Below are 14,574 nucleotides of genomic sequence, written 5' to 3'. Positions count from 1 at the left end.
GCTGCAAACTTGATGTTTTTGATTGCTTTGATGGTTTGGTCCTTTAGATGATAAGCCATCATCACTTCTTATGCTGCAATAATTCTTTGATCGTCATTCTTGTTGCATGATAGTGTCTTTATCATGGAGTTCTTCAATAGACTATATTTTCTTTTCATTGTCCTCGATGAGCTGACCCTTTTCACTATTTTGATGCCCTTACTGTTATGACTTTATCTCTAAGTCTTTTTCACTATCAACATGTTCTCTCTTTTCGAATTTCTTCTGTGACAAATTTGCTCCCTGATTCTTGTCTTGATTGTTGAAGATATTTTGATATTGTTTGGGCCTTCAAAAATAAAACCCTCATGCTATTCATAGTTGAGACTGCCATAAGCCTTGGCTATCTTTTGTACAAGTGACCAACTCTTTTGGTTGTAGCCAAAATGACTTTGCATCTATCTTTGAGTGTATTGTCTTTATGAAGGACTGTCTTTTTCATTATATGCCCTCTTTTAATAGTCATGAGACTGTCCTTTCTCAAGATTTCAAGACTATCTTTCAAATGCCTTCAAACCATTCTTACGCATTATTGCCATTTCCTTTTAATGAAGCTTTAATGTTTTGCCCTCTAACTAATGTAATTAAAGTCTAATTTACTCTACTATCTGTTGAAGCTTGCAACCCCTATAATTGTCAGTGATTTGGCATTCCTTGAACTGTGGTGTCTTTAGGCAAGATTGTCTTGATAGATCTCTCTAGACTTCTAGATTATTTCTGAAGCATCCTGGACTATCTTTCTTTATTTCAGAGAACCTTTGACCAAATCTTGGTCTTCACTCCCTTTGCTGTGAGTGAAAACAACTTGCACTTGATACAAAAACAAAGGAAGCTCGGTTCTTAGCCAGATGTAGCCAAAACACATAAGAGAAACATAACAAGATACAAACAATGTGCCAAAGAAGGACAATATTATCCACCTATTGCAATCTGTTGCAAGCACAAATACATATGTTAATCTTTGAGCAATGACAGAGGATATCATTGTATTTTTTTCACAATCTTATGGACCCATTCCAAAAAGCTAATAGACTCCAAACTTCAATCTCAACACTCAAATTTTAACAAGCCCTCATGAATGCATACTCCTTATGGCAAAGAAAACACTATATGACTTGTTTATAATGAAAATCTAGAGGCCTTGTATCCTTAGACTTGCTTATTCATAACAATTCATGTACTTTGTATGTATCTCAGTACTTTGCAAATAAGTCTACTAAGGTAATAACATCCAAAATACCTCTTCATATTGCATGCTCACGTTAGTTTGTTAGTTTGTTAGCTTGGACAGCTGTTTGTCCATTTGCTAAATAATTAGTAAATAAGTGTTTGCTAACAAATGTAGTTAGAGTTCAAACAATTCTTATTAATTATTTGACTCTTTTAGAAACTTCTAGCAACCAATTTGGTTAGGGTTGTTTAGTTGTTTTAATCTCAGCCGTTGATTGAGAATTAATCTCGGCCATTGGTTTTCCAATGAGAGTAGTATATAAGGGGGTCAGGGGGCATTTGCAAAACAATGAATGAATGAATGAATTGTGTGAAGAACTTGTAGTGTTAGCAAGGGCGCAGTGATAGCGTTGGGATAGTAGCGGGGTGGAATCTCAGCAGGAGAAATTGGGAGGTCGTCAAAGCTTTGTCAGTAATAGGCAAGCAGTATTTGTATCTCTTGATTTGTTGTTGTTAATATATATTCCTCATCTGCAGTACTGGTTTTCCCTTTGGGGATTTTCCAGGGACAATTGTCCGAAAATATTGTGTTCATTGTGTTGCACATTTTTTATGAGTTTGTGAAATTGCAGTTGTGTTATTTTCCAATATTTGTTGCTCAAATAATCTATCAAAGATAGGAGGATAATAATCAGTAACTGTAATAGATTTTTCACATGGTATCAGAGCTAAGTTAAGGGTAGAAGAGATTTACCCTAGGCGAAGGAAACTGAGGGTTTATAAAACCTAGTTTAACCTCTTTAGAATTTTTATTTACTTTAACCTTTGAGATGGCCTCAGTTGGTTTAAGAGATCAGGACAGATTAGATGGAGCCTCTAATTTTGGTGTCTGGAAAGCCAGAATTTCTTTATTGCTAGAAGAGAATGGTATCAAGGAATATGTTACCACTATTGTGACTATGCCTACAGATGCAACACAACTTGCAGCATACAAGAAGGATGATTCCAAGGCGAGAAGGCTAATCCTTGATGGTGTCAAGGACCATATAGTTCCACATATTGCAGAGTTAGATACTGCAAAGAAGATGTGGGATGCCATTCTGAATCTGTACCAGAATGCTACCACTAGTCGGAAGTTGATTCTCAGAGAAAAGCTGAGGAATACCTGAATGAATAAGGGAGAAGACGTGATGAGTTACCTCACCAGACTCAGACTTGTCAAGGATGAGTTAGCGGCTGTTGGAGATAAACCAAGTGATGATGAGCTAGTACGGATAGCTCTAAATGGGTTTTCTAAGCAATGGGATGTCTTTGTTCAAGTTGTTAATGGACGAGACACCTTACCAAGTTGGGATCAACTTTGGAGTGACTTCACTCAGGAGGAGCTTAGACTAAGCCTTGTCAATGGAGCCAACAATAAGAGTCAGAAAAGTGAGGCAGAACAGGAGAACGTTGCCCTAGCGGGTAAAGGAAAAGCAAAGAAGGGGTCCAACAAAGGATCAAATCCACAAGGTGAGAAGAAGAAGAAAGACTTGTTGAAGATCAAGTGCTACGCCTGTCACGAGTTTGGCCACTATGTCAGCGATTGCCCAGAAAGGAAGAAGAATGACAAGAAAGGCAAGAAGCAAGTTGTAGCTTCAGCAAGTGCAGATGAGCTCTCGAATAGAATGGAAGATGAGTTTGCACTCATAGCGTGTATGGTTAGCTCAACCTCACAGAGTGTTTGGTACATAGATAGTGGGGCGTCATTTCATATGACAGGAGTTAGAGAATACTTCTCCAGTTATAAGGAGGGGAGCACCAGAATCTAGATCTCTATGGGAAACATGTCCAAACTCAACTCAGTTAGGAAAGGGACTGTTCAGTTTTAGAGGGAGAATGGTAAGATGATTTCTCTTCATGATGTGTTGCATGTTCCAGGCTTAGGGATGAATTTGATTTTTGTATCTATCCTTCAGGACAAAGGGTACAATGTACTCTTTAGAGGGGCAAATGTATTGATTAAGCATAAGGATTGGAAATCACCCATAGCTATTGGAGTTAGGAGTGGTCGACTTTATAGGTTGCAGTTTGATACTCCTAAGGTACTCATGAGTAGCAGTAATCCTAGAGATCTTGGAGAGCTATGGCATAGGAGGATGGGCCATATACATCATGGAGCACTTAAATTGCTTCATGAGACTGTGACAGGTGTTCCAGAGGTGAGCACAGAGCATGATGATGTATGTAAGGGATGTGTGTTGGGGAAGTTTGTGAAAGCAACTTTTCCAAGGAGTGACACTAGATCCAAGGGTGTTCTTGATCTAGTACATTCAGATGTATGTGGACCAATGTTGACGAAATCTCTCAGAGGGTATGAGTACTTTAGTACTTTTATTGATGATTTCTCCAAGAAGACCTGGATATACTTCTTGAAGACCAAGGATGAGGTTTTCAATCGCTTCCAAGAGTTCAAGGCTCTTGTGGAGAACTCGACAGGAAGGAAGATAAAGGTTCTTCAGTCAGACAATGGAGGCGAGTACAAAGGGAATGAATTCCAAGAGTTTTGTACCAGGGAAGGAATCAAGAGAGAGTGGGTTGTTCCTTACAACTCGCAACAGAATGGGGTTGCTGAGAGGAAGAATCGGTCCATATCGGAGGCAGCAAGGGCTATGCTACATGATCAGGACCTATCCCGTTACTTATGGGCAGAAGCAAGTAGTACGGCAGTATACATACAGAACAGGGTTCCACATAAGGTGCTAGGGAAGATGACACCAAAGGAAGCATTCACTAGGAAGAAGCCAGATGTTAGTCACTTCAGGATCTTTGGGAGTTTGGCATATTGTCACATTCCAAAGGATACACGTACCAAGTTAGATCAGACTGCGGAGAGGGTACTTTGTGGGGTACAGTGAAACCTCAAAGGCATATTGGATATTCATTCCAAGGACCAAGCGGATTATTGTTCGACGTGATGTCAAGTTCATGGAGGACAAGGCATTTAGAAGGTCCAGAGATTTGCCAGCAGATGATCAGAGTGAGCAACCAACACAAGCTCCAAGGATCACTCAACTGAATCAAGGTCAGCAAAGCTCTAGTACAGTTACTAGTACAAGCATAGGCTCAGGAAGTGAGAGTTCTCAGAGTATGGAGCAACAGGTGCAAGAAGAGATGCATCAAGAAGACATGGAGGTTGATATTTCATCTTCTACAGTTGGTAGCAACAACCGTAAGGTTCAGCAGACACAAAGAAATACTCAGGAGTTAGTAGGTACTCCTAGGAGGAGTAGTAGACAACGGAAACAACCAACCAAGTTTGATGACTATGTTGCATTAGTTAGTTAGTTGGTAGATAGTGAACCTTCTAGCTATCAAGAGGCTGCACAACATCAGGTGTGGCAAGATGCAATGGTTGAGGAGTATACTTCAATTATGCAGAATGATGTTTGGGAGGTAGTGCCTAGACCAACAGATAGGGTTGTGTTTGGATCACGTTGGATCTATAAGATTAAGCACGGTGCAGATGGTAGCATCGAGAAATACAAGGCAAGGTTTGTGGCAAAAGGGTTCTCTCAGAAGGAGGGAATAGACTATGAGGAGACATTTGCTCCAGTTGCCAGGTATACTTCTATACGAGCTGTAATCTCAATTTTAGCACAAATGGGATGGCAGATCCATCAAATGGATGTCAAGGCAATGTTCCTCAATGGTGAGTTGAAAGAGGAGTATACATAGAACAACCAGAAGGCTTTGTAGCACACAACAAAGAGACCCATGTGTGTAGATTAAATAAAGCTTTGTACAGACTCAAGCAGGCTCCCAGAGCGTGGTATGAACGCATTGATAGTTACTTGCAGGAAATGGGATTTGTGAAGAGTGAGGCGGATGCTAATCTCTACTACTTGGTGGTTGGGGGTGAGATTCTCATTCTTGTTCTATATGTGGATGACTTGTTTCTAACAGGTTCACTAGGGCTCATAGAAGAGTGCAAGAGGGACCTATAGGGACTTATAGAAGAGTGCAGCAGAGTTCGAGATGAAAGATTTGGGACTTATGCACTACTTTCTAGGCATGGAGATATGGCAGACAGATGAAGACATTTTCCTTGGGCAAGGGAAATATTGCATCGAAATATTGAAGAGGTTCAAGATGGAAGATTGCAAACCCATGTCTACACCTATGATCACAAATTGGAGGAAGGTAGACAAATCCAAAGAGAAGGATGTAGATCCCACCTTATACAGGCAGTTGATTGGTTCTCTCATGTATTTGGTCATTACTAGGCCAGATATAGCTTTTGTCGTTAACTCTCTTAGTCAGTTCATGGTTGAACCAAAGGGAGTGCATTGGACAGCGGCAAAGCATGTGTTGCGTTATTTGCGAGGTACAATCAAGTATGGGATTAGATATGCTCGAGGTGAAGGGATCAGGTTGATGGGCTATACTGACGCAGATTGGGGAGGCAGTACAATAGACAAGAGGAGCACTTCAGGGTGTTGTTTCAGTCTGGGATCAGGAGTTGTCTCTTGGTTTAGTAGGAAGCAAAAGTTTGTGGCTCTGAGTTCTGCAGAGTCAGAATACATAGCAGCTAGCATGGCGACATGTGAAGCTATATGGCTTCGGAAGTTTCTAGTAGCCTTGTTTGGTCAGAAGGTGGAGACTACAGTGATACACTGTGACAATCAGAGTTGCATTAAGTTGACTGAGAATCCAGTGTTTTATGATAGGTCGAAACATATAGACATCAGGTATCACTTCATTAGAGATTGTGTACAGCGTGGAGTTGTTCAGCTACAGTTTATACCTATAGATCAGCAGGTAGCAGACATTCTGACAAAGGCATTGGGGAAGGCGAAATTCATCTTTTTCAGAGAGAAGTTGGGTGTCATGCAGAATAGCTTCCTCGCTAAGAGGGAGTGTTAGTTTGTTAGTTTGTTAGCTTGGACAGTTGTTTGTCCATTTGTTAAATAATTAGTAAATAATTGTTTGCTAACAAATGTAGTTAGAGTTCAAACAATTCTTATTAATTATTTGACTCTTTTAGAAACTTCTAGCAACCAATTTGGTTAGGGTTGTTTAGTTGTTTTAATCTCAACCGTTGATTGAGAATTAATCTCGGTCGTTGGTTTTCCAATGAGAGTAGTATATAAGGGGGTTAGGGGGCATTTGGAAAACAATGAATGAATTGTGTGAAGAACTTGCAGTGTTAGCAAGTAGTCTTGCAGTGTTAGCAAGGGCGCAGTGATAGCGTTGGGATAGTAGCAGGGTGGAATCTCAGCAGGAGAAATTGGGAGGTTGTCAAAGCTCTGTCAGTAATAGGCAAGCAGTATTTGTATCTCTTGATTTGATGTTGTTAATATATATTCCTCATCTGCAGTACTGGTTTTCCCCTCGGGGTTTTTCCAGGGACAATTATCCGAAAATATTGTGTTCATTGTGTTGCACATTTTTTATGAGTTTGTGAAATTGCAATTGTGTTATTTTCCATTATTTGTTGCTCAAATAATCTATCAAAGATAGGAGGATAATAATCAGTAACTGTAATAGATTTTTCACAGCTCATGCTCTCAAAAAATCTTTTAAACAGTGGATGGACAAATCTCAAAAGCAATGAACAGTCACATGATTATTGAAAACCCATGAAATAAATGAAATTTGTCTAGTCATATAATGAATACACAAGAACACAACAATATTTTAGGGCTATGTAGGTTTGCTTGGAGCCCTACCAATTCCAGAATTCCTTGATATCTGCCTTTGATGAATGAAAATGTGGCTATCTCTCACTGCTATGCTCATTGAAATGAATGAAATTGCTCTTTAATCTTCATCAAAACTGCACTCTATACCTTTGAAACTGCTTGCCAATCTTGAGGATCAAGGTGCAAACTTTTCAGAACTATTGTTCCTACATGAATATCTATATTTTTTACTCCTTGAAACTGTTGTTCTCATGAAGCATTCATTGTTCTTGGTGGTCATTGCTAAGCAGTAACTGAAAACTAGGGTTCCCTTGAAGCAAATTGTGCTTTACTTCCCTTTACCCGAGCTTTTCCTTCTGACCGCAGGCTCCAACTTGAGTCTTCCTCATGTTTTGATGGAATTTCCCTCCAAAACGCAAAGAATCTATTTCCAAAACATTTGCTCAAAAATCACGTGGCTTACATAGAAATATAAGCCCCTTTGAAAGGTATGCAATGAATTAAAGGGAAATAACACTTTTTGACACCTTTAAGACAACTTCAAAAAGAGAACTTTAATGAAATAAGCAACATACCCCCTTCAGACCTAAGACTTTAAAAAAAAAAAAAAAAAAAAACTCAAAATTGATTTACAATTTTGCCATAAGGATGCAACCTACACAAGACTTGAAACTACAAAATGACTCCATACATGCAATTAAGGCATGAGGCCAAAATTGGAACAAGTTATGCTTGAAGGTCAAGCTAAGGCTAATTATGAGGCTATAATTGCTCAACAAAAAAACTTTCAACCTAATACAAACACTATTGTCCAATTTGTGCCAAAAATTCTTAGTACTTCTTTTTTGTAAGTTTAGAAACAATTGTATCTAACAAAGCACAGTTTATAGATACAAACACTTGTTCTACATCCTATAATAGTTCAACTTCTAATATATTGTCTCCCAAAGTGATAAAAATTTGAGAAAGGAGATTGAAGATCTAAAAGTCAATGTAGCTAGAATAAAAGCTTTGAGAGAAAGAGAAGAATTGCTCTAAAAATTGTAGTCCATGCAAATACCATACCCTACTAGTAGTTCTTTTTTATGTTAATGCCTATACCCAATATGCCTTTAATAGTAGTTCTAACAAGTGTGAAAAATTCTAATAAAACTTATTTTCCTTTATTCTAGTTGCTACCACCTCTTTCGAGCACCATTTTTATTTTCTAATTCAATTTATCCTCTACATTTAAGGTATATTCATATGATTCATTTATAGTATAGACCTTAACCAAGGCAAGCTTGTATTGAAGTTGAAATTTAAGTCCATTAACATACATAGTTGTTGTTTTCCCTTTGTTCTATTATATATGAATCTAGATTTTAAGCCTCACAAATCACTCAATATAAACTTGCATTAGCTAATCTCTTTGTTTTAAGTTCTAAAATTCTTTCAATAATTTTTGTTAATGATTAGAAAGAAAGAATCAAACTCTTCGATATTCCAACATCTTGGGGTATAGTACAATTTAATCCTTTCTCTGTCTTCTTTTTGAACTATTCAATCTCTCCCAACATAGAATGGTATGAGGATTCAATTAGATGTTGCATTTTTTACCATTTTATGATCATATGTATGTCTTCCATCTTGAAATACTTCTCCAACTCCTAGACCTAAGCTAGGAATAAATTTGGGTTGAGTTTTCCTTTGAAATCTAAATTATTGATTTTTATCTTGGATACTTATTTACTCATGGCTATAATGAGCCTCTTCATAGTGTCTATTGCCCTAGCTACATTTTCCAAATTTCTTGTTCCTCCTTAGAATTATCAAAGAGTAATTTGGTTTCAGTGGCTTCTAATCTCCTAGACCATTCAGTAGCATTTCTTCAAGGGTGTGTATTCCTCCTACCCTTTATTCTTCAATTCAAATGGAATTCCCTATAGGCCATCACAAACTACTCTAATAACAAAAAATGATGCAAACAAACCTTTGTTCCTACAAATCTAACATACATATCTACATCATATAATCTTGCAACTCATATTTTCAAACTAGAACAAACAAAACAAAATTTAGTATCATTACGTAGAATATTATTTTCTCACATAGCCTCACAACCATCTCATAACTTGAAATCTCATTAGGGAAAATGCAAAGAAAAATCCACTTAACGTAGCATGCAACACAAGACATTGAAACTCATAAACTAGCAATGTATCTGTAGCTAAGATCAATTCTATCCAAAAATGAAATATTTAGTAACCAATAAAACTTCCCCTCTACCAACCAACAACACACACTAAAATTAAAGTGTAGCATCTACAAACTCTAAGATCACCTACAAAATGTCTTCCACAAGAGAGTGCAAGATTATGAGCATGCTCAAATATTGAGATATGAGATATGAGAAATATTGCAAATGTACAATGACCTTGTTTATGTAGACAAGGTGTGATGTAGTATGAGAAACTACATTGATGTAGATATTAAATAACCTAGGACAAGAAGTAAATAAAATATAAGATATGATAAGATCTTATCTAGACAACTAAAACTTCTAAAAATAACACCTTTGACCTAAGTCAATTTGTGAATAAGTCCACACAAATAACTTGCTAGGTACAATATAGTATTCACTCTAACATAAATAAGTGCTACTAATTAATGACCATAGATAGTTCCAACAAAATTACCCAAAATATCAAAGCATAAAGGAACAGATGATTAGTGAGGTCTATGTCAGGGCAATTGCATCAATGGCTTAAGTGGCCAATATCTTTCTCTTGGCACAAATGAAGGTGAGTTCTACCTATATTATAATTTGAAAAACATTAACATTGACACACTTTTGCAGTGATTTAGGCACATAAAAACTCTACCTAAGTGGTACAAATGGCTCATACATTTTCCTAGACTTATAAAAACTAGCCCAAGTGGATGAACGTTCTACCTAAATGAACTAAGGCACACTTTTTACTTGACAAAGCCACACTAAAGTTCTACAATGTTTCAAACAAAAGACAAGATTGATCAAAACTTTTGCCTAAGTTCATAAACTTTGGCTCAATTGTAGAAAAGCTCCACCCAAAGCGGCATAAATGATTCAAAATTCCACCTAAATCATAGAAAAGCTAAAAGTGACAAGAGTGATCAAAATTTTCACCTATAAATGCAAAAGTGGCTTAGGTATTATAAAATTTCTTTGATTCTTACATGGCAAAACCACATTAAAGTTTCACCATGTTCCAAAAATGCACAAATGATCAAAATTTCTACCATGTTTCAATAGAGAGAACAAAACCTTTTGCCTTAGTTGATAAAAATTTACTCAATTGAAGAAAAGATCCACCCAAAGTTGCATAAGCGACTCAAACTTCCACCTAAATCATAAAATAAGTTAAAGAGACAAGAATGAATGGATTCTACCTAGAAATACAAAAGTGGCTGAAGTATTCAAAAATTTCTTTGGTGTCCAAAGTATCTTGGGCACTTATTGATGAAGGGCTAGTCCACCCAACAACAAAAACACAACAAAAACATAGAAATTGAAAGAGAAAATACTTGCTTATAATTTATTCAATGAGATAGAGAAATACAGTATTCCAAACTTTACTAAATAATAGCCAAATTGGCTTTACAAATCTGCAAGCTAGAGCTACAAGCTTTGCTTCTTAACTCTATATTAAAGGACTCAACTCTCAATGATTAAACCAATAGCTCAATCCCCAATTTATAGTACTCTTGTGCCTCTTGGAAATCCTATGCCCCCTCTTGGAGATTAACACATGCCAATCAATAAATGCAACACACAACCCATAGATGTCCCTAGAACTTTCCCAAATGGACACCTAAGGAGGTGATTGTTGAAATTCCCAAAGTGGTCATCTAGAAAGGTGTCTTTTCCACTCCACCTTTCCATGAATCTTCTCCTTCCCCAACTTCATGCCAAGATGGTGATTTTCTTGATTTTGCATTATGAATAATAGAAATATATGGCCATGCATGAAAATTACAATTGCCTTTAGACATAAACCACAAATATTAAATAATTTTAACCCCCTATGTCTCCTTGGACACTTTCCAAGGTATGTGGATACCTATAGTAGTCTGCATTTAATTATATTCACTGAACCTTAATAGAATCAAAACAAACAATTTTTTTGGGTGATACAAGATCGTGTTACACCCATGGATGCTCCTATATTAGACACCCTGGGTAGAATAAATGTTTCATAATTGAAGCTCATGAATGTTGGAAAACCATAATCTTATTTTAAATCCACTATTCTCGCTTTTCTTCTTGAATATTCGTCTTAGTTTTCACCTTTATGTCTCTCCCCTCTTTCATCATTCCTTCATTTCTTCCCCTTTAACATAGTCTAACTCCCACCAATATGCACTCTCAAATTCAAGGAAGTCATAGATATCCAATTTCTCTTCTTCTACAAAGATGTCATACATTACCTATGTTATTGTTGCAACATATTTTTCATCATTAGTTGCAACTCTAACATAGTATTTAATCTCTTCCAATCCTTTAGAAAGACATATTGCAACTACAAACTCATTTTTCTTTGCATTCAAAACAATGTTAGAATAAAAAACATGAGATTCATCCTATCTAATGTGTAACAAGTTATCAATTTTTCTCATATCCTCTCTCAGTTGGAGGTCGTCATCTTCATCAATCTCTTTACCAAATATGTGATTATCAAGGAACCCCACTTCTACTCATCCATATACTTCATCACTTCTAGTTGCACTTTGGTCTTCCAAAGGATTCACTGTTGCAACATCATTCCCCATTTTATCATTCCCATCAAAAAATTCATAGGAATCAAATTTTACCTCATCCTTTTCTGCTAGAACTTTTTCTATACTCGCTCTCAATGCAATCCATATGGTCGCAACTTGTATTAGTATATCTAACTCTACTCCCTCAACCTCTTTCACTAATTGTTCCATGCCATTAACAAAACAAATTTTTGGTATTACTATGTACTATTTCTTCTTCCTCCTCAAGGGCTTCAACTTGTGGCGAAGTTTATCTTTCGTTAATGAATAGGTTTTTGCATATCCATCATGTACCACAATCTGATCAAATTGTCAGAGCCTCCCTAACATGTGACAAGCATCCGTAGGCATGATGTCATAAGTACTTCATCACAATGATTCCAAATATTGAACTTCACTAAATGGTGCTCATTGACCAAAGTTATGGCCATTCTGCAACCATGCAATCTAGTATGGATGTGGATATCTTTTCCTCTCCAACTTCAATTTGCTAACCATTTCTTCTAAAACATGATTGTTAGTGTTGCCACCATCCATAATCACATTACATTTTTTGCCTCCACACTTGCATCTTGTGTGAAACAAGCTCTTCCTTTGAACTGAATCCTCCTCCTCATTCACCAAGGCTCTTCTTGTGGCAAGAACCTCTCATCTTTTCATATCATCAAAATGTGAAGACTCGGCATCTTCATCTACAATGGCAACTTGTGCATTACCCTCAAGTCTTTTATTTATCCTCTCTTGATGTTGGGAACAATCATGTTATTTATCCTCTCTTTCTCCACACTTGAAACATGTTCCATGAAATCCTCTTTTTCTAAAACCTCATCCAAATCTCCCCCTTCCCCTTCGATCATTATTTTAATCACAAGGACAATAGGCATTATCTCCCTTCTAATTTTGGTTACTACTTGAGTCTTCAATCTTCTTTTGATCTTCATTTCAATCTCTCTATGATCGTCCTCTTCCTCTTTACATCCTCAATAATAATCATTCTTTCTAGAATTGGCTTATCCTAAATACTCAGTTACAAACCATTAATGTAATGGGGTACCTTCTCCTTGTTGGCCTAAGAATGGCTTGTTCTTATCAAGATCCAATAGAACTCTTTTGTGTATCCCTTGACAGATTTGATTGTTTGCTTTAAACTGTGCATCTTCTTCAACAACTTAAGCTTGTAATCAATAGGGATGAACTACCTCTTCAACTTATCCACCATCTGATCCCATCTCGTTATATTGTGTTTTCTTATTTTATTTCTCTCTAGTTGAACTTCTCTCCACCAAATGTTGGCATGACATTTCAATTTGACCTATGCAAATTTGACCCTATCAGGATCTTCCACTTCTTTATTATCGAAGTACTCCTCCATATCATTGATCCAATCGATCAACTCCTCTAGATTTAGACTTCTAGAAAATGTAGAAACTTCAACTCTCGGCCTTTTTTCAATCTTGGAAATGGTCTTTGAAAATCTATCCTCTTCAAGAAGATCTCTCATGAACTCTTGTTCTTCTTCAAACTATCATTCCTCATCAACTTCATCTTCACTTTCATCTCCTCATCTTCACCCCACTCTTCTACACAACTCATTTTGTAGTGCATGAACTTGTCTTTGGAGAACTCTAAAATCCTCTATTACAATAACAAGATTTCTTCCTCAACCTCTTTGGTTTCTTTTTGGAGGCATTTTCTCACAACCCACAATCTACCAGTCTTGGTGCAAATTGCCTCATATTTGGCGCTTTATTTGCAAACTCAAGAACTCCCACTTCGATACCAACTAATGAAGGGCTTCTCCACCCAACAACAACAACACAACATAGAAATTGCAAGAGAAAATACTTGCATCTTATTACTCCAATGGATTAGAGAAATACAATATTCTACACTTTATAGAAATAAGCTACAACTTTGCTCCTTAAGCTTTGTGTTGAAGTACTCGAGTTTGAATGATTAAACCACTAGCCCAAGACCCAATATATAGTGCTCTTGTGCCTCTTAGAAATCAACACATGGCAATCAAGAAATGCAACACACAACCCTTAAATGTCCATAGAACTTTTCCAAATGGCACCTAAGGAGGTGACTATTGAAATTCTGAAAGTGGGCACCAGAAAGGTGTTTTCTCCACTCTACCTTGCCACGACTCTTCCTCTTCCCCAAATCCATGCCAAGATGGGGATTTTCTTAATTTTGCATTATAAATAATAGAAATATGTGCCCACACATGAAAATTACAATTGCCTTTAAACATAAACCACAAATTTTAAATAATTTCAACCCCCTATGTCCCCTTGGAACGTACGTAGATACCAATAGTAGCTTGCATTCAATTTTATTCACGTAACCTTAATAGAATTAAAACAAACAATATTTTTGTGTGATACAAAATTGTTCTACATCTATGGATGCTCTTGCATCGCTTATCCATGGTAGTTATGTCATCACATATCGCCACTTGCAAACATTTGACTAGCTTCAACCATTACTTTTCACTTTGATCTTTAAAGTTAGAAAAATTAAAGGAGTCAATCATCTTCAACCATTGCTTTACACTTAATTATTTCAAGCTTTTTGATAAACTTTAAGCATTTTGCTTTAAAACTTGAATAATGGAATTAAATTAAGATTGTTCCAAAATCCCAAAGATGAAACATTTATAACTTACAAAAAATGTTTTAAGCATATAGACTTAATCCAGCTAGTTCACCTATATTTGTAATTTGATTAAATTGAGACTAATAAATTTGTCAAGCTTTACATTGATGTTGTGAATTCATTAAATGATGGCTTTGTAAGCAACTTTAACAATTTATATTCTTCAATCATGTATTTATGATTTATTCAAGTTGTTATTTCTTTTGAACATATTTGCAATGGTTTATTGATCTATAATCTT

Source organism: Cryptomeria japonica, chromosome 1, assembly GCF_030272615.1.
Source record: "Cryptomeria japonica chromosome 1, Sugi_1.0, whole genome shotgun sequence".
NCBI lineage: Eukaryota > Viridiplantae > Streptophyta > Pinopsida > Cupressales > Cupressaceae > Cryptomeria > Cryptomeria japonica.
The sequence above is the reverse complement of the archived record's forward strand: the minus strand, read 5'-3'. Positions refer to the sequence as shown.